Source organism: Odontesthes bonariensis, chromosome 5 (assembly GCF_027942865.1).
Source record: "Odontesthes bonariensis isolate fOdoBon6 chromosome 5, fOdoBon6.hap1, whole genome shotgun sequence".
NCBI classification, from domain to species: domain Eukaryota; kingdom Metazoa; phylum Chordata; class Actinopteri; order Atheriniformes; family Atherinopsidae; genus Odontesthes; species Odontesthes bonariensis.
The window spans coordinates 12,168,197-12,194,129 of record NC_134510.1 but is presented as its reverse complement, the minus strand read 5'-3'; the positions used below and the strand labels follow the sequence as shown (position 1 = coordinate 12,194,129).

The 25,933-nt window shown below is 47.0% G+C and overlaps 29 non-coding genes across 29 annotated transcripts; 16 read left to right on the top strand and 13 right to left on the bottom strand.

Annotated features, from left to right (window-relative positions):
• Positions 1-305: 305 nt before the first annotated feature.
• On the bottom strand, positions 306-377 carry trnad-guc (transfer RNA aspartic acid (anticodon GUC)). Its single transcript has one exon. It is a non-coding gene; the product is annotated as a tRNA-Asp (tRNA).
• Positions 378-627: 250 nt separating this feature from the next.
• trnal-cag (transfer RNA leucine (anticodon CAG)) lies at positions 628-710 on the top strand. The gene has a single exon. It is a non-coding gene; the product is annotated as a tRNA-Leu (tRNA).
• Positions 711-2,423: 1,713 nt separating this feature from the next.
• On the top strand, positions 2,424-2,506 carry trnal-cag (transfer RNA leucine (anticodon CAG)). Its single transcript has one exon. It is a non-coding gene; the product is annotated as a tRNA-Leu (tRNA).
• Positions 2,507-4,794: 2,288 nt separating this feature from the next.
• On the bottom strand, positions 4,795-4,866 carry trnad-guc (transfer RNA aspartic acid (anticodon GUC)). The gene has a single exon. It is a non-coding gene; the product is annotated as a tRNA-Asp (tRNA).
• Positions 4,867-5,116: 250 nt separating this feature from the next.
• Positions 5,117-5,199, top strand: trnal-cag (transfer RNA leucine (anticodon CAG)). The gene has a single exon. It is a non-coding gene; the product is annotated as a tRNA-Leu (tRNA).
• A 1,391-nt stretch (positions 5,200-6,590) lies between these two features.
• trnad-guc (transfer RNA aspartic acid (anticodon GUC)) lies at positions 6,591-6,662 on the bottom strand. The gene has a single exon. It is a non-coding gene; the product is annotated as a tRNA-Asp (tRNA).
• Positions 6,663-7,810: 1,148 nt separating this feature from the next.
• trnal-cag (transfer RNA leucine (anticodon CAG)) lies at positions 7,811-7,893 on the top strand. The gene has a single exon. It is a non-coding gene; the product is annotated as a tRNA-Leu (tRNA).
• A 493-nt stretch (positions 7,894-8,386) lies between these two features.
• Positions 8,387-8,458, bottom strand: trnad-guc (transfer RNA aspartic acid (anticodon GUC)). The gene has a single exon. It is a non-coding gene; the product is annotated as a tRNA-Asp (tRNA).
• Positions 8,459-8,708: 250 nt separating this feature from the next.
• Positions 8,709-8,791, top strand: trnal-aag (transfer RNA leucine (anticodon AAG)). Its single transcript has one exon. It is a non-coding gene; the product is annotated as a tRNA-Leu (tRNA).
• Positions 8,792-9,605: 814 nt separating this feature from the next.
• Positions 9,606-9,688, top strand: trnal-aag (transfer RNA leucine (anticodon AAG)). The gene has a single exon. It is a non-coding gene; the product is annotated as a tRNA-Leu (tRNA).
• An 815-nt stretch (positions 9,689-10,503) lies between these two features.
• Positions 10,504-10,586, top strand: trnal-aag (transfer RNA leucine (anticodon AAG)). Its single transcript has one exon. It is a non-coding gene; the product is annotated as a tRNA-Leu (tRNA).
• Positions 10,587-11,977: 1,391 nt separating this feature from the next.
• On the bottom strand, positions 11,978-12,049 carry trnad-guc (transfer RNA aspartic acid (anticodon GUC)). The gene has a single exon. It is a non-coding gene; the product is annotated as a tRNA-Asp (tRNA).
• A 1,724-nt stretch (positions 12,050-13,773) lies between these two features.
• Positions 13,774-13,845, bottom strand: trnad-guc (transfer RNA aspartic acid (anticodon GUC)). Its single transcript has one exon. It is a non-coding gene; the product is annotated as a tRNA-Asp (tRNA).
• A 250-nt stretch (positions 13,846-14,095) lies between these two features.
• On the top strand, positions 14,096-14,178 carry trnal-aag (transfer RNA leucine (anticodon AAG)). The gene has a single exon. It is a non-coding gene; the product is annotated as a tRNA-Leu (tRNA).
• Positions 14,179-14,993: 815 nt separating this feature from the next.
• trnal-aag (transfer RNA leucine (anticodon AAG)) lies at positions 14,994-15,076 on the top strand. Its single transcript has one exon. It is a non-coding gene; the product is annotated as a tRNA-Leu (tRNA).
• A 1,391-nt stretch (positions 15,077-16,467) lies between these two features.
• On the bottom strand, positions 16,468-16,539 carry trnad-guc (transfer RNA aspartic acid (anticodon GUC)). The gene has a single exon. It is a non-coding gene; the product is annotated as a tRNA-Asp (tRNA).
• Positions 16,540-16,789: 250 nt separating this feature from the next.
• Positions 16,790-16,872, top strand: trnal-aag (transfer RNA leucine (anticodon AAG)). The gene has a single exon. It is a non-coding gene; the product is annotated as a tRNA-Leu (tRNA).
• An 814-nt stretch (positions 16,873-17,686) lies between these two features.
• Positions 17,687-17,769, top strand: trnal-aag (transfer RNA leucine (anticodon AAG)). Its single transcript has one exon. It is a non-coding gene; the product is annotated as a tRNA-Leu (tRNA).
• A 493-nt stretch (positions 17,770-18,262) lies between these two features.
• Positions 18,263-18,334, bottom strand: trnad-guc (transfer RNA aspartic acid (anticodon GUC)). Its single transcript has one exon. It is a non-coding gene; the product is annotated as a tRNA-Asp (tRNA).
• Positions 18,335-19,160: 826 nt separating this feature from the next.
• On the bottom strand, positions 19,161-19,232 carry trnad-guc (transfer RNA aspartic acid (anticodon GUC)). Its single transcript has one exon. It is a non-coding gene; the product is annotated as a tRNA-Asp (tRNA).
• Positions 19,233-20,058: 826 nt separating this feature from the next.
• trnad-guc (transfer RNA aspartic acid (anticodon GUC)) lies at positions 20,059-20,130 on the bottom strand. Its single transcript has one exon. It is a non-coding gene; the product is annotated as a tRNA-Asp (tRNA).
• A 250-nt stretch (positions 20,131-20,380) lies between these two features.
• Positions 20,381-20,463, top strand: trnal-aag (transfer RNA leucine (anticodon AAG)). The gene has a single exon. It is a non-coding gene; the product is annotated as a tRNA-Leu (tRNA).
• An 815-nt stretch (positions 20,464-21,278) lies between these two features.
• On the top strand, positions 21,279-21,361 carry trnal-aag (transfer RNA leucine (anticodon AAG)). The gene has a single exon. It is a non-coding gene; the product is annotated as a tRNA-Leu (tRNA).
• Positions 21,362-22,176: 815 nt separating this feature from the next.
• trnal-cag (transfer RNA leucine (anticodon CAG)) lies at positions 22,177-22,259 on the top strand. The gene has a single exon. It is a non-coding gene; the product is annotated as a tRNA-Leu (tRNA).
• A 493-nt stretch (positions 22,260-22,752) lies between these two features.
• trnad-guc (transfer RNA aspartic acid (anticodon GUC)) lies at positions 22,753-22,824 on the bottom strand. The gene has a single exon. It is a non-coding gene; the product is annotated as a tRNA-Asp (tRNA).
• An 826-nt stretch (positions 22,825-23,650) lies between these two features.
• On the bottom strand, positions 23,651-23,722 carry trnad-guc (transfer RNA aspartic acid (anticodon GUC)). The gene has a single exon. It is a non-coding gene; the product is annotated as a tRNA-Asp (tRNA).
• An 826-nt stretch (positions 23,723-24,548) lies between these two features.
• Positions 24,549-24,620, bottom strand: trnad-guc (transfer RNA aspartic acid (anticodon GUC)). Its single transcript has one exon. It is a non-coding gene; the product is annotated as a tRNA-Asp (tRNA).
• A 250-nt stretch (positions 24,621-24,870) lies between these two features.
• Positions 24,871-24,953, top strand: trnal-aag (transfer RNA leucine (anticodon AAG)). Its single transcript has one exon. It is a non-coding gene; the product is annotated as a tRNA-Leu (tRNA).
• Positions 24,954-25,767: 814 nt separating this feature from the next.
• On the top strand, positions 25,768-25,850 carry trnal-aag (transfer RNA leucine (anticodon AAG)). Its single transcript has one exon. It is a non-coding gene; the product is annotated as a tRNA-Leu (tRNA).
• Positions 25,851-25,933: the final 83 nt, after the last annotated feature.

Below are 25,933 nucleotides of genomic sequence, written 5' to 3'. Positions count from 1 at the left end.
CCTGTTAAACAACAGCCAAGACACTTGTTGCATGAGAATCTTCTGACCACTGCTCAACAAGCTGTGTTGTCACAACCTTCTACAGTGCTTTGGGCAGGACAGAATCATTAGCAAAAGGTACATTGTTGATTATAAGGTCTTGGTTTGCACTTAACACCATAGTAAACGGGAAAGGGCTTTTGACCGAAGAAACCTGGCATCATGTTAGGCTATTTGAAGCGGGCTATTGACATTTAGGCCGAAGATGGGTGAGAGTATCAAAGCAATCATCACTTGGTGGCAGGCAGCTGATAAAAGACCAAGCCCTCCCCGTCGGGGAATCGAACCCCGATCTTCCGCGTGACAGGCGGAGATACTGTCCATTATACTAACGAGGAAATTCTGTGTGCCTGACACAGTTGTCAGACGAAAAGACAACTATCGCCAAGGAGTGAAATAAGATTTTGGTGTCCCGTTTCAAGGTGCAGGAAAATTGCTATCACAGTCCCATCACTCAGAAGGAGAGTCTTCCATGAAGCTGCATGCCTCGTCAATATTCCCCTTCAACACAAACACAACGCAGACCCACATATTCGCTGGAATGATGCCTGGGCCCGCCGACAGTGTCGTCAAATATTCCTTTTAGTAGTCAGGATGGCCGAGCGGTCTAAGGCGCTGCGTTCAGGTCGCAGTCTCCCCTGGAGGCGTGGGTTCAAATCCCACTTCTGACATTGCAGACTTCTCCTAGAGAAACATTTTCACTGGCAAGGCAACCCAAGTTTACTCCTTGCTTAGCAATACCATGTCGTATTGCTATTCTGCCACTGCATCATCTTGTTTAAAGATTATTGTGGCCGCTTTACCTCCGAAGAGTTCTTGCTTCCAAATGCTATGCCTACTTTTTGTTTGCCTCAGGAGCCCTGTTAAACAACAGCCAAGACACTTGTTGCATGAGAATCTTCTGACCACTGCTCAACAAGCTGTGTTGTCACAACCTTCTACAGTGCTTTGGGCAGGACAGAATCATTAGCAAAAGGCACATTGTTGATTATAAGGTCTTGGTTTGCACTTAACACCATAGTAAACGGGAAAGGGCTTTTGACCAAAGCAACCTGGCCTCATGTTAGGCTATTTGAAGGGGGCTATTGACATTTAGGCCGAAGATGGGTGAGAGTATCAAAGCAATCATCACTTGGTGGCAGGCAGCTGATAAAAGACCAAGCTCTCCCCGTCGGGGAATCGAACCCCGATCTTACGCGTGACAGGCGGAGATACTGTCCATTATACTAACGAGGAATTTCTGTGTGACTGACACAGTCGTCAGATGAAAAGACAACTATCGCCAAGGAGTGAAATAAGATTTTGGTGTCCCCTTTCAAGGTGCAGGAAAATTGCTATCACAGTCCCATCACTCAGAAGGAGAGTCTTCCATGAAGCTGCATGCCTCGTCAATATTCCTCTTCAACACGAACACAACGCAGACCCACATATTCGCTGGAATGATGCCTAGGCCCGCCGACAGTGTCGTCAAATATTCCTTTTAGTAGTCAGGATGGCCGAGCGGTCTAAGGTGCTGCGTTCAGGTCGCAGTCTCCCCTGGAGGCATGGGTTCAAATCCCACTTCTGACATTGCAGACTTCTCCTAGAGAAACATTTTCACTGGCAAGGAAACCCAAGTTTACTCCTTGCTTAGCAATACCATGTCGTATTGCTATTCTGCCACTGCATCATCTTGTTTAAAGATTATTGTGGCCGCTTTACCTCCGAAGAGTTCTTGCTTCCAAATGCTATGCCTACTTTTTGTTTGCCTCAGGAGCCCTGTTAAACAACAGCCAAGACACTTGTTGCATGAGAATCTTCTGACCACTGCTCAACAAGCTGTGTTGTCACAACCTTCTACAGTGCTTTGGGCAGGACAGAATCATTAGCAAAAGGCACATTGTTGATTATAAGGTCTTGGTTTGCACTTAACACCATAGTAAACGGGAAAGGGCTTTTGACCAAAGCAACCTGGCCTCATGTTAGGCTATTTGAAGGGGGCTATTGACATTTAGGCCGAAGATGGGTGAGAGTATCAAAACAATCATCACTTGGTGGCAGGCAGCTGATAAAAGACCAAACTCTCCCCGTCGGGGAATCGAACCCCGATCTTACGCGTGACAGGCGGAGACACTGTCCATTATACTAACGAGGAATTTCTGTGTGACTGACACAGTCGTCAGACGAAAAGACAACTATCGCCAAGGAGCGAAATAAGATTTTGGTGTCCCCTTTCAAGGTGCAGGAAAATTGCTATCACAGTCCCATCACTCAGAAGGAGAGTCTTCCATGAAGCTGCATGCCTCGTCAATATTCCCCTTCAACACAAACACAACGCAGACCCACATATTCGCTGGAATGATGCCTGGGCCCGCCGACAGTGTCGTCAAATATTCATTTTAGTAGTCAGGATGGCCGAGCGGTCTAAGGCGCTGCGTTCAGGTCGCAGTCTCCCCTGGAGGCGTGGGTTCAAATCCCACTTCTGACATTTCAGACTTCTCCTAGAGAAACATTTTCACTGGCAAGGCAACCCAAGTTTACTCCTTGCTTAGCAATACCATGTCGTATTGCTATTCTGCCACTGCATCATCTTGTTTAAAGATTATTGTGGCCGCTTTACCTCCGAAGAGTTCTTGCTTCCAAATGCTATGCCTACTTTTTGTTTGCCTCAGGAGCCCTGTTAAACAACAGCCAAGACACTTGTTGCATGAGAATCTTCTGACCACTGCTCAACAAGCTGTGTTGTCACAACCTTCTACAGTGCTTTGGGCAGGACAGAATCATTAGCAAAAGGCACATTGTTGATTATAAGGTCTTGGTTTGCACTTAACACCATAGTAAACGGGAAAGGGCTTTTGACCAAAGCAACCTGGCCTCATGTTAGGCTATTTGAAGGGGGCTATTGACATTTAGGCCGAAGATGGGTGAGAATATCAAAACAATCATCACTTGGTGGCAGGCAGCTGATAAAAGACCAAACTCTCCCTGTCGGGGAATCGAACCCCGATCTTCCGCGTGACAGGCGGAGATACTGTCAATTATACTAACGAGGAATTTCTGTGTGCCTGACACAGTCGTCAGACGAAAAGACAACTATCGCCAAGGAGTGAAATAAGATTTTGGTGTCCCGTTTCAAGGTGCAGGAAAATTGCTATCACAGTCCCATCACTCAGAAGGAGAGTCTTCCATGAAGCTGCATGCCTCGTCAATATTCCTCTTCAACACGAACACAACGCAGACCCACATATTCGCTGGAATGATGCCTGGGCCCGCCGACAGTGTCGTCAAATATTCATTTTAGTAGTCAGGATGGCCGAGCAGTCTAAGGTGCTGCGTTCAGGTCGCAGTCTCCCCTGGAGGCGTGGGTTCAAATCCCACTTCTGACATTGCAGACTTCTCCTAGAGAAACATTTTCACTGGCAAGGAAACCCAAGTTTACTCCTTGCTTAGCAATACCATGTCATATTGCTATTCTGCCACTGCATCATCTTGTTTAAAGATTATTGTGGCCGCTTTACCTCCGAAGAGTTCTTGCTTCCAAATGCTATGCCTACTTTTTGTTTGCCTCAGGAGCCCTGTTAAACAACAGCCAAGACACTTGTTGCATGAGAATCTTCTGACCACTGCTCAACAAGCTGTGTTGTCACAACCTTCTACAGTGCTTTGGGCAGGACAGAATCATTAGCAAAAGGCACATTGTTGATTATAAGGTCTTGGTTTGCACTTAACACCATAGTAAACGGGAAAGGGCTTTTGACCAAAGCAACCTGGCCTCATGTTAGGCTATTTGAAGGGGGCTATTGACATTTAGGCCGAAGATGGGTGAGAGTATCAAAGCAATCATCACTTGGTGGCAGGCAGCTGATAAAAGACCAAGCTCTCCCCGTCGGGGAATCGAACCCCAATCTTACGCGTGACAGGCGGAGATACTGTCCATTATACTAACGAGGAATTTCTGTGTGACTGACACAGTCGTCAGACGAAAAGACAACTATCGCCAAGGAGTGAAATAAGATTTTGGTGTCCCCTTTCAAGGTGCAGGAAAATTGCTATCACAGTCCCATCACTCAGAAGGAGAGTCTTCCATGAAGCTGCATGCCTCGTCAATATTCCCCTTCAACACAAACACAACGCAGACCCACATATTCGCTGGAATGATGCCTGGGCCCGCCGACAGTGTCGTCAAATATTCCTTTTAGTAGTCAGGATGGCCGAGCGGTCTAATGCGCTGCGTTCAGGTCGCAGTCTCCCCTGGAGGCGTGGGTTCAAATCCCACTTCTGACATTGCAGACTTCTCCTAGAGAACCATATTCACTGGCAAGGCAACCCAGGTTTACTCCTTGCTTAGCGATACCATGTCGTATTGCTATTCTTCCACTGCATCATCTTGTTTAAAGATTATTTTGGCCGCTTTACCTCCGAAGAGTTCTTGCTTCCAAATGCTATGCCTACTTTTTGTTTGCCTCAGGAGCCCTGTTAAACAACAGCCAAGACACTTGTTGCATGAGAATCTTCTGACCACTGCTCAACAAGCTGTGTTGTCACAACCTTCTACAGTGCTTTGGGCAGGACAGAATCATTAGCAAAATCACATTGTTGATTATAAGGTCTTGGTTTGCACTTAACACCATAGTAAACGGGAAAGGGCTTTTGACCAAAGCAACCTGGCCTCATGTTAGGCTATTTGAAGCGGGCTATTGACATTTAGGCCGAAGATGGGTGAGAGTATCAAAGCAATCATCACTTGGTGGCAGGCAGCTGATAAAAGAACAAGCTCTCCCCGTCGGGGAATCGAACCCCGATCTTCCGCGTGACAGGCGGAGATACTGTCCATTATACTAACGAGGAATTTCTGTGTGCCTGACACAGTCGTCAGACGAAAAGACAACTATCGCCAAGGAGTGAAATAAGATTTTGGTGTCCCCTTTCAAGGTGCAGGAAAATTGCTATCACAGTCCCATCACTCAGAAGGAGAGTCTTCCATGAAGCTGCATGCCTCGTCAATATTCCCCTTCAACACAAACACAACGCAGACCCACATATTCGCTGGAATGATGCCTGGGCCCGCCGACAGTGTCGTCAAATATTCATTTTCGTAGTCAGGATGGCCGAGCGGTCTAAGGCGCTGCGTTCAGGTCGCAGTCTCCCCTGGAGGCGTGGGTTCAAATCCCACTTCTGACATTGCAGACTTCTCCTAGAGAAACATTTTCACTGGCAAGGCAACCCAAGTTTACTCCTTGCTTAGCAATACCATGTCGTATTGCTATTCTGCCACTGCATCATCTTGTTTAAAGATTATTGTGGCCGCTTTACCTCCGAAGAGTTCTTGCTTCCAAATGCTATGCCTACTTTTTGTTTGCCTCAGGAGCCCTGTTAAACAACAGCCAAGACACTTGTTGCATGAGAATCTTCTGACCACTGCTCAACAAGCTGTTTTGTCACAACCTTCTACAGTGCTTTGGGCAGGACAGAATCATTAGCAAAAGGCACATTGTTGATTATAAGGTCTTGGTTTGCACTTAACACCATAGTAAACGGGAAAGGGCTTTTGACCAAAGCAACCTGGCCTCATGTTAGGCTATTTGAAGGGGGCTATTGACATTTAGGCCGAAGATGGGTGAGAGTATCAAAACAATCATCACTTGGTGGCAGGCAGCTGATAAAAGACCAAACTCTCCCCGTCGGGGAATCGAACCCCGATCTTCCGCCTGACAGGCTGAGATACTGTCCATTATACTAACGAGTAATTTCTGTGTGCCTGACACAGTCGTCAGACGAAAAGACAACTATCGCCAAGGAGTGAAATAAGATTTTGGTGTCCCGTTTCAAGGTGCAGGAAAATTGCTATCACAGTCCCATCACTCAGAAGGAGAGTCTTCCATGAAGCTGCATGCCTCGTCAATATTCCTCTTCAACACGAACACAACGCAGACCCACATATTCGCTGGAATGATGCCTGGGCCCGCCGACAGTGTCGTCAAATATTCCTTTTAGTAGTCAGGATGGCCGAGCAGTCTAAGGTGCTGCGTTCAGGTCGCAGTCTCCCCTGGAGGCGTGGGTTCAAATCCCACTTCTGACATTGCAGACTTCTCCTAGAGAAACATTTTCACTGGCAAGGAAACCCAAGTTTACTCCTTGCTTAGCAATACCATGTCGTATTGCTATTCTGCCACTGCATCATCTTGTTTAAAGATTATTGTGGCCGCTTTACCTCCGAAGAGTTCTTGCTTCCAAATGCTATGCCTACTTTTTGTTTGCCTCAGGAGCCCTGTTAAACAACAGCCAAGACACTTGTTGCATGAGAATCTTCTGACCACTGCTCAACAAGCTGTGTTGTCACAACCTTCTACAGTGCTTTGGGCAGGACAGAATCATTAGCAAAAGGCACATTGTTGATTATAAGGTCTTGGTTTGCACTTAACACCATAGTAAACGGGAAAGGGCTTTTGACCAAAGCAACCTGGCCTCATGTTAGGCTATTTGAAGCGGGCTATTGACATTTAGGCCGAAGATGGGTGAGAGTATCAAAGCAATCATCACTTGGTGGCAGGCAGCTGATAAAAGACCAAGCCCTCCCCGTCGGGGAATCGAACCCCGATCTTCCGCGTGACAGGCGGAGATACTGTCCATTATACTAACGAGGAATTTCTGTGTGCCTGACACAGTCGTCAGACGAAAAGACAACTATCGCCAAGGAGTGAAATAAGATTTTGGTGTCCCGTTTCAAGGTGCAGGAAAATTGCTATCACAGTCCCATCACTCAGAAGGAGAGTCTTCCATGAAGCTGCATGCCTCGTCAATATTCCTCTTCAACACGAACACAACGCAGACCCACATATTCGCTGGAATGATGCCTGGGCCCGCCGACAGTGTCGTCAAATATTCCTTTTAGTAGTCAGGATGGCCGAGCAGTCTAAGGTGCTGCGTTCAGGTCGCAGTCTCCCCTGGAGGCGTGGGTTCAAATCCCACTTCTGACATTGCAGACTTCTCCTAGAGAAACATTTTCACTGGCAAGGAAACCCAAGTTTACTCCTTGCTTAGCAATACCATGTCGTATTGCTATTCTGCCACTGCATCATCTTGTTTAAAGATTATTGTGGCCGCTTTACCTCCGAAGAGTTCTTGCTTCCAAATGCTATGCCTACTTTTTGTTTGCCTCAGGAGCCCTGTTAAACAACAGCCAAGACACTTGTTGCATGAGAATCTTCTGACCACTGCTCAACAAGCTGTGTTGTCACAACCTTCTACAGTGCTTTGGGCAGGACAGAATCATTAGCAAAAGGCACATTGTTGATTATAAGGTCTTGGTTTGCACTTAACACCATAGTAAACGGGAAAGGGCTTTTGACCAAAGCAACCTGGCCTCATGTTAGGCTATTTGAAGGGGGCTATTGACATTTAGGCCGAAGATGGGTGAGAGTATCAAAGCAATCATCACTTGGTGGCAGGCAGCTGATAAAAGACCAAGCTCTCCCCGTCGGGGAATCGAACCCCGATCTTACGCGTGACAGGCGGAGATACTGTCCATTATACTAACGAGGAATTTCTGTGTGACTGACACAGTCGTCAGACGAAAAGACAACTATCGCCAAGGAGTGAAATAAGATTTTGGTGTCCCCTTTCAAGGTGCAGGAAAATTGCTATCACAGTCCCATCACTCAGAAGGAGAGTCTTCCATGAAGCTGCATGCCTCGTCAATATTCCCCTTCAACACAAACACAACGCAGACCCACATATTCGCTGGAATGATGCCTGGGCCCGCCGACAGTGTCGTCAAATATTCATTTTCGTAGTCAGGATGGCCGAGCGGTCTAAGGCGCTGCGTTCAGGTCGCAGTCTCCCCTGGAGGCGTGGGTTCAAATCCCACTTCTGACATTGCAGACTTCTCCTAGAGGACCATTTTCTCTGGCAAGGCAACCCAGGTTTACTCCTTGCTTAGCAATACCATGTCGTATTGCTATTCTGCCACTGCATCATCTTGTTTAAAGATTATTGTGGCCGCTTTACTTCCGAACAGTTTTTGCTTCCAAATGCTATGCCTACTTTTTGTTTGCCTCAGGAGCCCTGTTAAACAACAGCCAAGACACTTGTTGCATGAGAATCTTCTGACCACTGCTCAACAAGCTGTGTTGTCACAACCTTCTACAGTGCTTTGGGCAGGACAGAATCATTAGCAAAAGGTACATTGTTGATTATAAGGTCTTGGTTTGCACTTAACACCATAGTAAACGGGAAAGGGCTTTTGACCGAAGAAACCTGGCATCATGTTAGGCTATTTGAAGCGGGCTATTGACATTTAGGCCGAAGATGGGTGAGAGTATCAAAGCAATCATCACTTGGTGGCAGGCAGCTGATAAAAGACCAAGCCCTCCCCGTCGGGGAATCGAACCCCGATCTTCCGCGTGACAGGCGGAGATACTGTCCATTATACTAACGAGGAATTTCTGTGTGCCTGACACAGTCGTCAGATGAAAAGACAACTATTGCCAAGGAGTGAAATAAGATTTTGGTGTCCCGTTTCAAGGTGCAGGAAAATTGCTATCACAGTCCCATTACTCAGAAGGAGAGTCTTCCATGAAGCTGCATGCCTCGTCAATATTCCTCTTCAACACGAACACAACGCAGACCCACATATTCGCTGGAATGATGCCTGGGCCCGCCGACAGTGTCGTCAAATATTCCTTTTAGTAGTCAGGATGGCCGAGCTGTCTAAGGCGCTGCGTTAAGGTCGCAGTCTCCCCTGGAGGCGTGGGTTCAAATCCCACTTCTGACATTGCAGACTTCTCCTAGAGAACCATATTCACTGGCAAGGCAACCCAAGTTTACTCCTTGCTTAGCGATACCATGTCGTATTGCTATTCTGCCACTGCATCATCTTGTTTAAAGATTATTGTGGCCGCTTTACCTCCGAAGAGTTCTTGCTTCCAAATGCTATGCCTACTTTTTGTTTGCCTCAGGAGCCCTGTTAAACAACAGCCAAGACACTTGTTGCATGAGAATCTTCTGACCACTGCTCAACAAGCTGTGTTGTCACAACCTTCTACAGTGCTTTGGGCAGGACAGAATCATTAGCAAAAGCACATTGTTGATTATAAGGTCTTGGTTTGCACTTAACACCATAGTAAACGGGAAAGGGCTTTTGACCAAAGCAACCTGAACTCATGTTAGGCTATTTGAAGGGGGCTATTGACATTTAGGCCGAAGATGGGTGAGAGTATCAAAACAATCATCACTTGGTGGCAGGCAGCTGATAAAAGCCTATTTTCTCCCCGTCAGGGAATCGCACCCCGATCTTCCGCACGACAGGCGGAGATACTGTCCATTATACTAACGAGGAATTTCTGTGTGACTGACACAGTCGTCAGATGAAAAGACAACTATCGCCAAGGAGTGAAATAAGATTTTGGTGTCCCCTTTCAAGGTGCAGGAAAATTGCTATCACAGTCCCATCACTCAGAAGGAGAGTCTTCCATGAAGCTGCATGCCTCGTCAATATTCCCCTTCAACACGAACACAACGCAGACCCACATATTCGCTGGAATGATGCCTAGGCCCGCCGACAGTGTCGTCAAATATTCCTTTTAGTAGTCAGGATGGCCGAGCGGTCTAAGGCGCTGCGTTAAGGTCGCAGTCTCCCCTGGAGGCGTGGGTTCAAATCCCACTTCTGACATTGCAGACTTCTCCTAGAGAAACATTTTCACTGGCAAGGCAACCCAAGTTTACTCCTTGCTTAGCAATACCATGTCGTATTGCTATTCTGCCACTGCATCATCTTGTTTAAAGATTATTGTGGCCGCTTTACCTCCGAAGAGTTCTTGCTTCCAAATGCTATGCCTACTTTTTGTTTGCCTCAGGAGCCCTGTTAAACAACAGCCAAGACACTTGTTGCATGAGAATCTTCTGACCACTGCTCAACAAGCTGTGTTGTCACAACCTTCTACAGTGCTTTGGGCAGGACAGAATCATTAGCAAAAGGCACATTGTTGATTATAAGGTCTTGGTTTGCACTTAACACCATAGTAAACGGGAAAGGGCTTTTGACCAAAGCAACCTGGCCTCATGTTAGGCTATTTGAAGGGGGCTATTGACAGTTAGGCCGAAGATGGGTGAGAGTATCAAAACAATCATCACTTGGTGGCAGGCAGCTGATAAAAGATCAAGCTCTCCCCGTCGGGGAATCAAACCCCGATCTTCCGCGTGACAGGCGGAGATACTGTCCATTATACTAACGAGGAATTTCTGTGTGCCTGACACAGTCGTCAGACGAAAAGACAACTATCGCCAAGGAGTGAAATAAGATTTTGGTGTCCCCTTTCAAGGTGCAGGAAAATTGCTATCACAGTCCCATCACTCAGAAGGAGAGTCTTCCATGAAGCTGCATGCCTCGTCAATATTCCCCTTCAACACAAACACAACGCAGACCCACATATTCGCTGGAATGATGCCTGGGCCCGCCGACAGTGTCGTCAAATATTCGTTTTAGCAGTCAGGATGGCCGAGCGGTCTAAGGTGCTGCGTTAAGGTCGCAGTCTCCCCTGGAGGCGTGGGTTCAAATCCCACTTCTGACATTGCAGAATTCTCCTAGAGAACCATTTTCTCTGGCAAGGCAACCCAGGTTTACTCCTTGCTTAGCAATACCATGTCGTATTGCTATTCTGCCACTGCATCATCTTGTTTAAAGATTATTGTGGCCGCTTTACTTCCGAACAGTTTTTGCTTCCAAATGCTATGCCTACTTTTTGTTTGCCTCAGGAGCCCTGTTAAACAACAGCCAAGACACTTGTTGCATGAGAATCTTCTGACCACTGCTCAACAAGCTGTTTTGTCACAACCTTCTACAGTGCTTTGGGCAGGACAGAATCATTAGCAAAAGGCACATTGTTGATTATAAGGTCTTGGTTTGCACTTAACACCATAGTAAACGGGAAAGGGCTTTTGACCAAAGCAACCTGGCCTCATGTTAGGCTATTTGAAGGGGGCTATTGACATTTAGGCCGAAGATGGGTGAGAGTATCAAAACAATCATCACTTGGTGGCAGGCAGCTGATAAAAGACCAAACTCTCCCCGTCGGGGAATCGAACCCCGATCTTCCGCGTGACAGGCGGAGATACTGTCCATTATACTAACGAGTAATTTCTGTGTGCCTGACACAGTCGTCAGACGAAAAGACAACTATCGCCAAGGAGTGAAATAAGATTTTGGTGTCCCGTTTCAAGGTGCAGGAAAATTGCTATCACAGTCCCATCACTCAGAAGGAGAGTCTTCCATGAAGCTGCATGCCTCGTCAATATTCCTCTTCAACACGAACACAACGCAGACCCACATATTCGCTGGAATGATGCCTGGGCCCGCCGACAGTGTCGTCAAATATTCCTTTTAGTAGTCAGGATGGCCGAGCAGTCTAAGGTGCTGCGTTCAGGTCGCAGTCTCCCCTGGAGGCGTGGGTTCAAATCCCACTTCTGACATTGCAGACTTCTCCTAGAGAACCATTTTCACTGGCAAGGAAACCCAAGTTTACTCCTTGCTTAGCAATACCATGTCGTATTGCTATTCTGCCACTGCATCATCTTGTTTAAAGATTATTGTGGCCGCTTTACCTCCGAAGAGTTCTTGCTTCCAAATGCTATGCCTACTTTTTGTTTGCCTCAGGAGCCCTGTTAAACAACAGCCAAGACACTTGTTGCATGAGAATCTTCTGACCACTGCTCAACAAGCTGTGTTGTCACAACCTTCTACAGTGCTTTGGGCAGGACAGAATCATTAGCAAAAGGCACATTGTTGATTATAAGGTCTTGGTTTGCACTTAACACCATAGTAAACGGGAAAGGGCTTTTGACCAAAGCAACCTGGCCTCATGTTAGGCTATTTGAAGCGGGCTATTGACATTTAGGCCGAAGATGGGTGAGAGTATCAAAGCAATCATCACTTGGTGGCAGGCAGCTGATAAAAGACCAAGCCCTCCCCGTCGGGGAATCGAACCCCGATCTTCCGCGTGACAGGCGGAGATACTGTCCATTATACTAACGAGGAATTTCTGTGTGCCTGACACAGTCGTCAGACGAAAAGACAACTATCGCCAAGGAGTGAAATAAGATTTTGGTGTCCCGTTTCAAGGTGCAGGAAAATTGCTATCACAGTCCCATCACTCAGAAGGAGAGTCTTCCATGAAGCTGCATGCCTCGTCAATATTCCTCTTCAACACGAACACAACGCAGACCCACATATTCGCTGGAATGATGCCTGGGCCCGCCGACAGTGTCGTCAAATATTCCTTTTAGTAGTCAGGATGGCCGAGCAGTCTAAGGTGCTGCGTTCAGGTCGCAGTCTCCCCTGGAGGCGTGGGTTCAAATCCCACTTCTGACATTGCAGACTTCTCCTAGAGAAACATTTTCACTGGCAAGGAAACCCAAGTTTACTCCTTGCTTAGCAATACCATGTCGTATTGCTATTCTGCCACTGCATCATCTTGTTTAAAGATTATTGTGGCCGCTTTACCTCCGAAGAGTTCTTGCTTCCAAATGCTATGCCTACTTTTTGTTTGCCTCAGGAGCCCTGTTAAACAACAGCCAAGACACTTGTTGCATGAGAATCTTCTGACCACTGCTCAACAAGCTGTGTTGTCACAACCTTCTACAGTGCTTTGGGCAGGACAGAATCATTAGCAAAAGGCACATTGTTGATTATAAGGTCTTGGTTTGCACTTAACACCATAGTAAACGGGAAAGGGCTTTTGACCAAAGCAACCTGGCCTCATGTTAGGCTATTTGAAGGGGGCTATTGACATTTAGGCCGAAGATGGGTGAGAGTATCAAAGCAATCATCACTTGGTGGCAGGCAGCTGATAAAAGACCAAGCTCTCCCCGTCGGGGAATCGAACCCCGATCTTACGCGTGACAGGCGGAGATACTGTCCATTATACTAACGAGGAATTTCTGTGTGACTGACACAGTCGTCAGACGAAAAGACAACTATCGCCAAGGAGTGAAATAAGATTTTGGTGTCCCCTTTCAAGGTGCAGGAAAATTGCTATCACAGTCCCATCACTCAGAAGGAGAGTCTTCCATGAAGCTGCATGCCTCGTCAATATTCCCCTTCAACACAAACACAACGCAGACCCACATATTCGCTGGAATGATGCCTGGGCCCGCCGACAGTGTCGTCAAATATTCATTTTCGTAGTCAGGATGGCCGAGCGGTCTAAGGTGCTGCGTTCAGGTCTCAGTCTCCCCTGGAGGCGTGGGTTCAAATCCCACTTCTGACATTGCAGACTTCTCCTAGAGGACCATTTTCTCTGGCAAGGCAACCCAGGTTTACTCCTTGCTTAGCAATACCATGTCGTATTGCTATTCTGCCACTGCATCATCTTGTTTAAAGATTATTGTGGCCGCTTTACTTCCGAACAGTTTTTGCTTCCAAATGCTATGCCTACTTTTTGTTTGCCTCAGGAGCCCTGTTAAACAACAGCCAAGACACTTGTTGCATGAGAATCTTCTGACCACTGCTCAACAAGCTGTGTTGTCACAACCTTCTACAGTGCTTTGGGCAGGACAGAATCATTAGCAAAAGGTACATTGTTGATTATAAGGTCTTGGTTTGCACTTAACACCATAGTAAACGGGAAAGGGCTTTTGACCGAAGAAACCTGGCATCATGTTAGGCTATTTGAAGCGGGCTATTGACATTTAGGCCGAAGATGGGTGAGAGTATCAAAGCAATCATCACTTGGTGGCAGGCAGCTGATAAAAGACCAAGCCCTCCCCGTCGGGGAATCGAACCCCGATCTTCCGCGTGACAGGCGGAGATACTGTCCATTATACTAACGAGGAATTTCTGTGTGCCTGACACAGTCGTCAGATGAAAAGACAACTATTGCCAAGGAGTTAAATAAGATTTTGGTGTCCCGTTTCAAGGTGCAGGAAAATTGCTATCACAGTCCCATTACTCAGAAGGAGAGTCTTCCATGAAGCTGCATGCCTCGTCAATATTCTCCCTCAACACGAACACAACGCAGACCCACATATTCGCTGGAATGATGCCTGGGCCCGCCCACAGTGTCGTCAAATATTCCTTTTTGTAGTCAGGATGGCCGAGCGGTCTAAGGCGCTGCGTTAAGGTCGCAGTCTCCCCTGGAGGCGTGGGTTCAAATCCCACTTCTGACATTGCAGACTTCTCCTATAGAAACATTTTCACTGGCAAGGCAACCCAAGTTTACTCCTTGCTTAGCAATACCATGTCGTATTGCTATTCTGCCACTGCATCATCTTGTTTAAAGATTATTGTGGCCGCTTTACTTCCGAACAGTTTTTGCTTCCAAATGCTATGCCTACTTTTTGTTTGCCTCAGGAGCCCTGTTAAACAACAGCCAAGACACTTGTTGCATGAGAATCTTCTGACCACTGCTCAACAAGCTGTGTTGTCACAACCTTCTACAGTGCTTTGGGCAGGACAGAATCATTAGCAAAAGGCACATTGTTGATTATAAGGTCGTGGTTTGCACTTAACACCATAGTAAACGGGAAAGGGCTTTTGACCGAAGAAACCTGGCATCATGTTAGGCTATTTGAAGCGGGCTATTGACATTTAGGCCGAAGATGGGTGAGAGTATCAAAGCAATCATCACTTGGTGGCAGGCAGCTGATAAAAGACCAAGCTCTCCCCGTCGGGGAATCGAACCCCGATCTTCCGCGTGACCGGCGGAGATACTGTCCATTATACTAACGAGGAATTTCTGTGTGACTGATACAGTCGTCAGATGAAAAGACAACTATCGCCAAGGAGTGAAATAAGATTTTGGTGTCCCCTTTCAAGGTGCAGGAAAATTGCTATCACAGTCCCATCACTCAGAAGGAGAGTCTTCCATGAAGCTGCATGCCTCGTCAATATTCCCCTTCAACACGAACACAACGCAGACCCACATATTCGCTGGAATGATGCCTAGGCCCGCCGACAGTGTCGTCAAATATTCCTTTTAGTAGTCAGGATGGCCGAGCGGTCTAAGGTGCTGCGTTAAGGTCGCAGTCTCCCCTGGAGGCGTGGGTTCAAATCCCACTTCTGACATTGCAGACTTCTCCTAGAGGACCATTTTCTCTGGCAAGGCAACCCAGGTTTACTCCTTGCTTAGCAATACCATGTCGTATTGCTATTCTGCCACTGCATCATCTTGTTTAAAGATTATTGTGGCCGCTTTACTTCCGAACAGTTTTTGCTTCCAAATGCTATGCCTACTTTTTGTTTGCCTCAGGAGCCCTGTTAAACAACAGCCAAGACACTTGTTGCATGAGAATCTTCTGACCACTGCTCAACAAGCTGTGTTGTCACAACCTTCTACAGTGCTTTGGGCAGGACAGAATCATTAGCAAAAGGTACATTGTTGATTATAAGGTCTTGGTTTGCACTTAACACCATAGTAAACGGGAAAGGGCTTTTGACCAAAGCAACCTGGCCTCATGTTAGGCTATTTGAAGCGGGCTATTGACATTTAGGCCGAAGATGGGTGAGAGTATCAAAGCAATCATCACTTGGTGGCAGGCAGCTGATAAAAGACCAAGCCCTCCCCGTCGGGGAATCGAACCCCGATCTTACGCGTGACAGGCGGAGATACTGTCCATTATACTAACGAGGAATTTCTGTGTGCCTGACACAGTCGTCAGACGAAAAGACAACTATCGCCAAGGAGTGAAATAAGATTTTGGTGTCCCGTTTCAAGGTGCAGGAAAATTGCTATCACAGTCCCATCACTCAGAAGGAGAGTCTTCCATGAAGCTGCATGCCTCGTCAATATTCCTCTTCAACACGAACACAACGCAGACCCACATATTCGCTGGAATGATGCCTGGGCCCGCCGACAGTGTCGTCAAATATTCCTTTTAGTAGTCAGGATGGCCGAGCAGTCTAAGGTGCTGCGTTCAGGTCGCAGTCTCCCCTGGAGGCGTGGGTTCAAATCCCACTTCTGACATTGCAGACTTCTCCTAGAGAAACATTTTCACTGGCAAGGAAACCCAAGTTTACTCCTTGCTTAGCAATACCATGTCGTATTGCTATTCTGCCACTGCATCATCTTGTTTAAAGATTATTGTGGCCGCTTTACCTCCGAAGAGTTCTTGCTTCCAAATGCTATGCCTACTTTTTGTTTGCCTCAGGAGCCCTGTTAAACAACAGCCAAGACACTTGTTGCATGAGAATCTTCTGACCACTGCTCAACAAGCTGTGTTGTCACAACCTTCTACAGTGCTTTGGGCAGGACAGAATCATTAGCAAAAGGCACATTGTTGATTATAAGGTCTTGGTTTGCACTTAACACCATAGTAAACGGGAAAGGGCTTTTGACCAAAGCAACCTGGCCTCATGTTAGGCTATTTGAAGCGGGCTATTGACATTTAGGCCGAAGATGGGTGAGAGTATCAAAGCAATCATCACTTGGTGGCAGGCAGCTGATAAAAGACCAAGCCCTCCCCGTCGGGGAATCGAACCCCGATCTTCCGCGTGACAGGCGGAGATACTGTCCATTATACTAACGAGGAATTTCTGTGTGCCTGACACAGTCGTCAGATGAAAAGACAACTATTGCCAAGGAGTGAAATAAGATTTTGGTGTCCCGTTTCAAGGTGCAGGAAAATTGCTATCACAGTCCCATTACTCAGAAGGAGAGTCTTCCATGAAGCTGCATGTCTCGTCAATATTCCCCTTCAACACGAACACAACGCAGACCCACATATTCGCTGGAATGATGCCTGGGCCCGCCGACAGTGTCGTCAAATATTCCTTTTAGTAGTCAGGGTGGCCGAGCGGTCTAAGGCGCTGCGTTAAGGTCGCAGTCTCCCCTGGAGGCGTGGGTTCGAATCCCACTTCTGACATTGCAGACTTCTCCTAGAGAAACATTTTCACTGGCAAGGCAACCCAAGTTTAATCTTTGCTTAGCAATACCATGTCGTATTGCTATTCTGCCACTGCATCATCTTGTTTAAAGATTATTGTGGCCGCTTTACCTCCGAAGAGTTCTTGCTTCCAAATGCTATGCCTACTTTTTGTTTGCCTCAGGAGCCCTGTTAAACAACAGCCAAGACACTTGTTGCATGAGAATCTTCTGACCACTGCTCAACAAGCTGTGTTGTCACAACCTTCTACAGTGCTTTGGGCAGGACAGAATCATTAGCAAAAGCACATTGTTGATTATAAGGTCTTGGTTTGCACTTAACACCATAGTAAACGGGAAAGGGCTTTTGACCAAAGCAACCTGGCCTCATGTTAGGCTATTTGAAGGGGGCTATTGACATTTAGGCCGAAGATGGGTGAGAGTATCAAAACAATCATCACTTGGTGGCAGGCAGCTGATAAAAGCCTATTTTCTCCCCGTCAGGGAATCGCACCCCGATCTTCCGCACGACAGGCGGAGATACTGTCCATTATACTAACGAGGAATTTCTGTGTGACTGACACAGTCGTCAGATGAAAAGACAACTATCGCCAAGGAGTGAAATAAGATTTTGGTGTCCCCTTTCAAGGTGCAGGAAAATTGCTATCACAGTCCCATCACTCAGAAGGAGAGTCTTCCATGAAGCTGCATGCCTCGTCAATATTCCCCTTCAACACGAACACAACGCAGACCCACATATTCGCTGGAATGATGCCTAGGCCCGCCGACAGTGTCGTCAAATATTCCTTTTAGTAGTCAGGATGGCCGAGCGGTCTAAGGCGCTGCGTTAAGGTCGCAGTCTCCCCTGGAGGCGTGGGTTCAAATCCCACTTCTGACATTGCAGACTTCTCCTAGAGAAACATTTTCACTGGCAAGGCAACCCAAGTTTACTCCTTGCTTAGCAATACCATGTCGTATTGCTATTCTGCCACTGCATCATCTTGTTTAAAGATTATTGTGGCCGCTTTACCTCCGAAGAGTTCTTGCTTCCAAATGCTATGCCTACTTTTTGTTTGCCTCAGGAGCCCTGTTAAACAACAGCCAAGACACTTGTTGCATGAGAATCTTCTGACCACTGCTCAACAAGCTGTGTTGTCACAACCTTCTACAGTGCTTTGGGCAGGACAGAATCATTAGCAAAAGGCACATTGTTGATTATAAGGTCTTGGTTTGCACTTAACACCATAGTAAACGGGAAAGGGCTTTTGACCAAAGCAACCTGGCCTCATGTTAGGCTATTTGAAGCGGGCTATTGACATTTAGGCCGAAGATGGGTGAGAGTATCAAAGCAATCATCACTTGGTGGCAGGCAGCTGATAAAAGACCAAGCCCTCCCCGTCGGGGAATCGAACCCCGATCTTCCGCGTGACAGGCGGAGATACTGTCCATTATACTAACGAGGAATTTCTGTGTGCCTGACACAGTCGTCAGACGAAAAGACAACTATCGCCAAGGAGTGAAATAAGATTTTGGTGTCCCGTTTCAAGGTGCAGGAAAATTGCTATCACAGTCCCATCACTCAGAAGGAGAGTCTTCCATGAAGCTGCATGCCTCGTCAATATTCCTCTTCAACACGAACACAACGCAGACCCACATATTCGCTGGAATGATGCCTGGGCCCGCCGACAGTGTCGTCAAATATTCCTTTTAGTAGTCAGGATGGCCGAGCAGTCTAAGGTGCTGCGTTCAGGTCGCAGTCTCCCCTGGAGGCGTGGGTTCAAATCCCACTTCTGACATTGCAGACTTCTCCTAGAGAAACATTTTCACTGGCAAGGAAACCCAAGTTTACTCCTTGCTTAGCAATACCATGTCGTATTGCTATTCTGCCACTGCATCATCTTGTTTAAAGATTATTGTGGCCGCTTTACCTCCGAAGAGTTCTTGCTTCCAAATGCTATGCCTACTTTTTGTTTGCCTCAGGAGCCCTGTTAAACAACAGCCAAGACACTTGTTGCATGAGAATCTTCTGACCACTGCTCAACAAGCTGTGTTGTCACAACCTTCTACAGTGCTTTGGGCAGGACAGAATCATTAGCAAAAGGCACATTGTTGATTATAAGGTCTTGGTTTGCACTTAACACCATAGTAAACGGGAAAGGGCTTTTGACCAAAGCAACCTGGCCTCATGTTAGGCTATTTGAAGGGGGCTATTGACATTTAGGCCGAAGATGGGTGAGAGTATCAAAGCAATCATCACTTGGTGGCAGGCAGCTGATAAAAGACCAAGCTCTCCCCGTCGGGGAATCGAACCCCGATCTTCCGCGTGACAGGCGGAGATACTGTCCATTATACTAACGAGGAATTTCTGTGTGACTGACACAGTCGTCAGACGAAAAGACAACTATCGCCAAGGAGTGAAATAAGATTTTGGTGTCCCGTTTCAAGGTGCAGGAAAATTGCTATCACAGTCCCATCACTCAGAAGGAGAGTCTTCCATGAAGCTGCATGCCTCGTCAATATTCCCCTTCAACACAAACACAACGCAGACCCACATATTCGCTGGAATGATGCCTGGGCCCGCCGACAGTGTCGTCAAATATTCATTTTCGTAGTCAGGATGGCCGAGCGGTCTAAGGTGCTGCGTTCAGGTCTCAGTCTCCCCTGGAGGCGTGGGTTCAAATCCCACTTCTGACATTGCAGACTTCTCCTAGAGGACCATTTTCTCTGGCAAGGCAACCCAGGTTTACTCCTTGCTTAGCAATACCATGTCGTATTGCTATTCTGCCACTGCATCATCTTGTTTAAAGATTATTGTGGCCGCTTTACTTCCGAACAGTTTTTGCTTCCAAATGCTATGCCTACTTTTTGTTTGCCTCAGGAGCCCTGTTAAACAACAGCCAAGACACTTGTTGCATGAGAATCTTCTGACCACTGCTCAACAAGCTGTGTTGTCACAACCTTCTACAGTGCTTTGGGCAGGACAGAATCATTAGCAAAAGGTACATTGTTGATTATAAGGTCTTGGTTTGCACTTAACACCATAGTAAACGGGAAAGGGCTTTTGACCGAAGAAACCTGGCATCATGTTAGGCTATTTGAAGCGGGCTATTGACATTTAGGCCGAAGATGGGTGAGAGTATCAAAGCAATCATCACTTGGTGGCAGGCAGCTGATAAAAGACCAAGCCCTCCCCGTCGGGGAATCGAACCCCGATCTTCCGCGTGACAGGCGGAGATACTGTCCATTATACTAACGAGGAATTTCTGTGTGCCTGACACAGTCGTCAGATGAAAAGACAACTATTGCCAAGGAGTTAAATAAGATTTTGGTGTCCCGTTTCAAGGTGCAGGAAAATTGCTATCACAGTCCCATTACTCAGAAGGAGAGTCTTCCATGAAGCTGCATGCCTCGTCAATATTCTCCCTCAACACGAACACAACGCAGACCCACATATTCGCTGGAATGATGCCTGGGCCCGCCCACAGTGTCGTCAAATATTCCTTTTTGTAGTCAGGATGGCCGAGCGGTCTAAGGCGCTGCGTTAAGGTCGCAGTCTCCCCTGGAGGCGTGGGTTCAAATCCCACTTCTGACATTGCAGACTTCTCCTATAGAAACATTTTCACTGGCAAGGCAACCCAAGTTTACTCCTTGCTTAGCAATACCATGTCGTATTGCTATTCTGCCACTGCATCATCTTGTTTAAAGATTATTGTGGCCGCTTTACTTCCGAACAGTTTTTGCTTCCAAATGCTATGCCTACTTTTTGTTTGCCTCAGGAGCCCTGTTAAACAACAGCCAAGACACTTGTTGCATGAGAATCTTCTGACCACTGCTCAACAAGCTGTGTTGTCACAACCTTCTACAGTGCTTTGGGCAGGACAGAATCATTAGCAAAAGGTACATTGTTGATTATAAGGTCGTGGTTTGCACTTAACACCATAGTAAACGGGAAAGGGCTTTTGACCGAAGAAACCTGGCATCATGTTAGGCTATTTGAAGCGGGCTATTGACATTTAGGCCGAAGATGGGTGAGAGTATCAAAGCAATCATCACTTGGTGGCAGGCAGCTGATAAAAGACCAAGCTCTCCCCGTCGGGGAATCGAACCCCGATCTTCCGCGTGACCGGCGGAGATACTGTCCATTATACTAACGAGGAATTTCTGTGTGACTGATACAGTCGTCAGATGAAAAGACAACTATCGCCAAGGAGTGAAATAAGATTTTGGTGTCCCCTTTCAAGGTGCAGGAAAATTGCTATCACAGTCCCATCACTCAGAAGGAGAGTCTTCCATGAAGCTGCATGCCTCGTCAATATTCCCCTTCAACACGAACACAACGCAGACCCACATATTCGCTGGAATGATGCCTAGGCCCGCCGACAGTGTCGTCAAATATTCCTTTTAGTAGTCAGGATGGCCGAGCGGTCTAAGGTGCTGCGTTAAGGTCGCAGTCTCCCCTGGAGGCGTGGGTTCAAATCCCACTTCTGACATTGCAGACTTCTCCTAGAGGACCATTTTCTCTGGCAAGGCAACCCAGGTTTACTCCTTGCTTAGCAATACCATGTCGTATTGCTATTCTGCCACTGCATCATCTTGTTTAAAGATTATTGTGGCCGCTTTACTTCCGAACAGTTTTTGCTTCCAAATGCTATGCCTACTTTTTGTTTGCCTCAGGAGCCCTGTTAAACAACAGCCAAGACACTTGTTGCATGAGAATCTTCTGACCACTGCTCAACAAGCTGTGTTGTCACAACCTTCTACAGTGCTTTGGGCAGGACAGAATCATTAGCAAAAGGTACATTGTTGATTATAAGGTCTTGGTTTGCACTTAACACCATAGTAAACGGGAAAGGGCTTTTGACCAAAGCAACCTGGCCTCATGTTAGGCTATTTGAAGGGGGCTATTGACATTTAGGCCGAAGATGGGTGAGAGTATCAAAGCAATCATCACTTGGTGGCAGGCAGCTGATAAAAGACCAAGCTCTCCCCGTCGGGGAATCGAACCCCGATCTTACGCGTGACAGGCGGAGATACTGTCCATTATACTAACGAGGAATTTCTGTGTGCCTGACACAGTCGTCAGACGAAAAGACAACTATCGCCAAGGAGTGAAATAAGATTTTGGTGTCCCCTTTCAAGGTGCAGGAAAATTGCTATCACAGTCCCATCACTCAGAAGGAGAGTCTTCCATGAAGCTGCATGCCTCGTCAATATTCCCCTTCAACACAAACACAACGCAGACCCACATATTCGCTGGAATGATGCCTGGGCCCGCCGACAGTGTCGTCAAATATTCATTTTGGTAGTCAGGATGGCCGAGCGGTCTAAGGCGCTGCGTTCAGGTCGCAGTCTCCCCTGGAGGCGTGGGTTCAAATCCCACTTCTGACATTGCAGACTTCTCCTAGAGAAACATTTTCTCTGGCAAGGCAACCCAAGTTTACTCCTTGCTTAGCAATACCATGTCGTATTGCTATTCTGCCACTGCATCATCTTGTTTAAAGATTATTGTGGCCGCTTTACCTCCGAAGAGTTCTTGCTTCCAAATGCTATGCCTACTTTTTGTTTGCCTCAGGAGCCCTGTTAAACAACAGCCAAGACACTTGTTGCATGAGAATCTTCTGACCACTGCTCAACAAGCTGTTTTGTCACAACCTTCTACAGTGCTTTGGGCAGGACAGAATCATTAGCAAAAGGCACATTGTTGATTATAAGGTCTTGGTTTGCACTTAACACCATAGTAAACGGGAAAGGGCTTTTGACCAAAGCAACCTGGCCTCATGTTAGGCTATTTGAAGGGGGCTATTGACATTTAGGCCGAAGATGGGTGAGAGTATCAAAACAATCATCACTTGGTGGCAGGCAGCTGATAAAAGACCAAGCTCTCCCCGTCGGGGAATCGAACCCCGATCTTCCGCGTGACAGGCGGAGATACTGTCCATTATACTAACGAGGAATTTCTGTGTGCCTGACACAGTCGTCAGACGAAAAGACAACTATCGCCAAGGAGTGAAATAAGATTTTGGTGTCCCGTTTCAAGGTGCAGGAAAATTGCTATCACAGTCCCATCACTCAGAAGGAGAGTCTTCCATGAAGCTGCATGCCTCGTCAATATTCCTCTTCAACACGAACACAACGCAGACCCACATATTCGCTGGAATGATGCCTGGGCCCGCCGACAGTGTCGTCAAATATTCCTTTTAGTAGTCAGGATGGCCGAGCAGTCTAAGGTGCTGCGTTCAGGTCGCAGTCTCCCCTGGAGGCGTGGGTTCAAATCCCACTTCTGACATTGCAGACTTCTCCTAGAGAAACATTTTCACTGGCAAGGAAACCCAAGTTTACTCCTTGCTTAGCAATACCATGTCGTATTGCTATTCTGCCACTGCATCATCTTGTTTAAAGATTATTGTGGCCGCTTTACCTCCGAAGAGTTCTTGCTTCCAAATGCTATGCCTACTTTTTGTTTGCCTCAGGAGCCCTGTTAAACAACAGCCAAGACACTTGTTGCATGAGAATCTTCTGACCACTGCTCAACAAGCTGTGTTGTCACAACCTTCTACAGTGCTTTGGGCAGGACAGAATCATTAGCAAAAGGCACATTGTTGATTATAAGGTCTTGGTTTGCACTTAACACCATAGTAAACGGGAAAGGGCTTTTGACCAAAGCAACCTGGCCTCATGTTAGGCTATTTGAAGCGGGCTATTGACATTTAGGCCGAAGATGGGTGAGAGTATCAAAGCAATCATCACTTGGTAGCAGGCAGCTGATAAAAGACCAAGCCCTCCCCGTCGGGGAATCGAACCCCGATCTTCCGCGTGACAGGCGGAGATACTGTCCATTATACTAACGAGGAATTTCTGTGTGCCTGACACAGTCGTCAGACGAAAAGACAACTATCGCCAAGGAGTGAAATAAGATTTTGGTGTCCCGTTTCAAGGTGCAGGAAAATTGCTATCACAGTCCCATCACTCAGAAGGAGAGTCTTCCATGAAGCTGCATGCCTCGTCAATATTCCTCTTCAACACGAACACAACGCAGACCCACATATTCGCTGGAATGATGCCTGGGCCCGCCGACAGTGTCGTCAAATATTCCTTTTAGTAGTCAGGATGGCCGAGCAGTCTAAGGTGCTGCGTTCAGGTCGCAGTCTCCCCTGGAGGCGTGGGTTCAAATCCCACTTCTGACATTGCAGACTTCTCCTAGAGAAACATTTTCACTGGCAAGGAAACCCAAGTTTACTCCTTGCTTAGCAATACCATGTCGTATTGCTATTCTGCCACTGCATCATCTTGTTTAAAGATTATTGTGGCCGCTTTACCTCCGAAGAGTTCTTGCTTCCAAATGCTATGCCTACTTTTTGTTTGCCTCAGGAGCCCTGTTAAACAACAGCCAAGACACTTGTTGCATGAGAATCTTCTGACCACTGCTCAACAAGCTGTGTTGTCACAACCTTCTACAGTGCTTTGGGCAGGACAGAATCATTAGCAAAAGGCACATTGTTGATTATAAGGTCTTGGTTTGCACTTAACACCATAGTAAACGGGAAAGGGCTTTTGACCAAAGCAACCTGGCCTCATGTTAGGCTATTTGAAGCGGGCTATTGACATTTAGGCCGAAGATGGGTGAGAGTATCAAAGCAATCATCACTTGGTGGCAGGCAGCTGATAAAAGACCAAGCCCTCCCCGTCGGGGAATCGAACCCCGATCTTCCGCGTGACAGGCGGAGATACTGTCCATTATACTAACGAGGAATTTCTGTGTGCCTGACACAGTCGTCAGATGAAAAGACAACTATTGCCAAGGAGTGAAATAAGATTTTGGTGTCCCGTTTCAAGGTGCAGGAAAATTGCTATCACAGTCCCATTACTCAGAAGGAGAGTCTTCCATGAAGCTGCATGTCTCGTCAATATTCCCCTTCAACACGAACACAACGCAGACCCACATATTCGCTGGAATGATGCCTGGGCCCGCCGACAGTGTCGTCAAATATTCCTTTTAGTAGTCAGGGTGGCCGAGCGGTCTAAGGCGCTGCGTTAAGGTCGCAGTCTCCCCTGGAGGCGTGGGTTCGAATCCCACTTCTGACATTGCAGACTTCTCCTAGAGAAACATTTTCACTGGCAAGGCAACCCAAGTTTAATCTTTGCTTAGCAATACCATGTCGTATTGCTATTCTGCCACTGCATCATCTTGTTTAAAGATTATTGTGGCCGCTTTACCTCCGAAGAGTTCTTGCTTCCAAATGCTATGCCTACTTTTTGTTTGCCTCAGGAGCCCTGTTAAACAACAGCCAAGACACTTGTTGCATGAGAATCTTCTGACCACTGCTCAACAAGCTGTGTTGTCACAACCTTCTACAGTGCTTTGGGCAGGACAGAATCATTAGCAAAAGCACATTGTTGATTATAAGGTCTTGGTTTGCACTTAACACCATAGTAAACGGGAAAGGGCTTTTGACCAAAGCAACCTGGCCTCATGTTAGGCTATTTGAAGGGGGCTATTGACATTTAGGCCGAAGATGGGTGAGAGTATCAAAACAATCATCACTTGGTGGCAGGCAGCTGATAAAAGCCTATTTTCTCCCCGTCAGGGAATCGCACCCCGATCTTCCGCACGACAGGCGGAGATACTGTCCATTATACTAACGAGGAATTTCTGTGTGACTGATACAGTCGTCAGATGAAAAGACAACTATCGCCAAGGAGTGAAATAAGATTTTGGTGTCCCCTTTCAAGGTGCAGGAAAATTGCTATCACAGTCCCATCACTCAGAAGGAGAGTCTTCCATGAAGCTGCATGCCTCGTCAATATTCCCCTTCAACACGAACACAACGCAGACCCACATATTCGCTGGAATGATGCCTAGGCCCGCCGACAGTATCGTCAAATATTCCTTTTAGTAGTCAGGATGGCCGAGCGGTCTAAGGCGCTGCGTTAAGGTCGCAGTCTCCCCTGGAGGCGTGGGTTCAAATCCCACTTCTGACATTGCAGACTTCTCCTAGAGAAACATTTTCACTGGCAAGGCAACCCAAGTTTACTCCTTGCTTAGCAATACCATGTCGTATTGC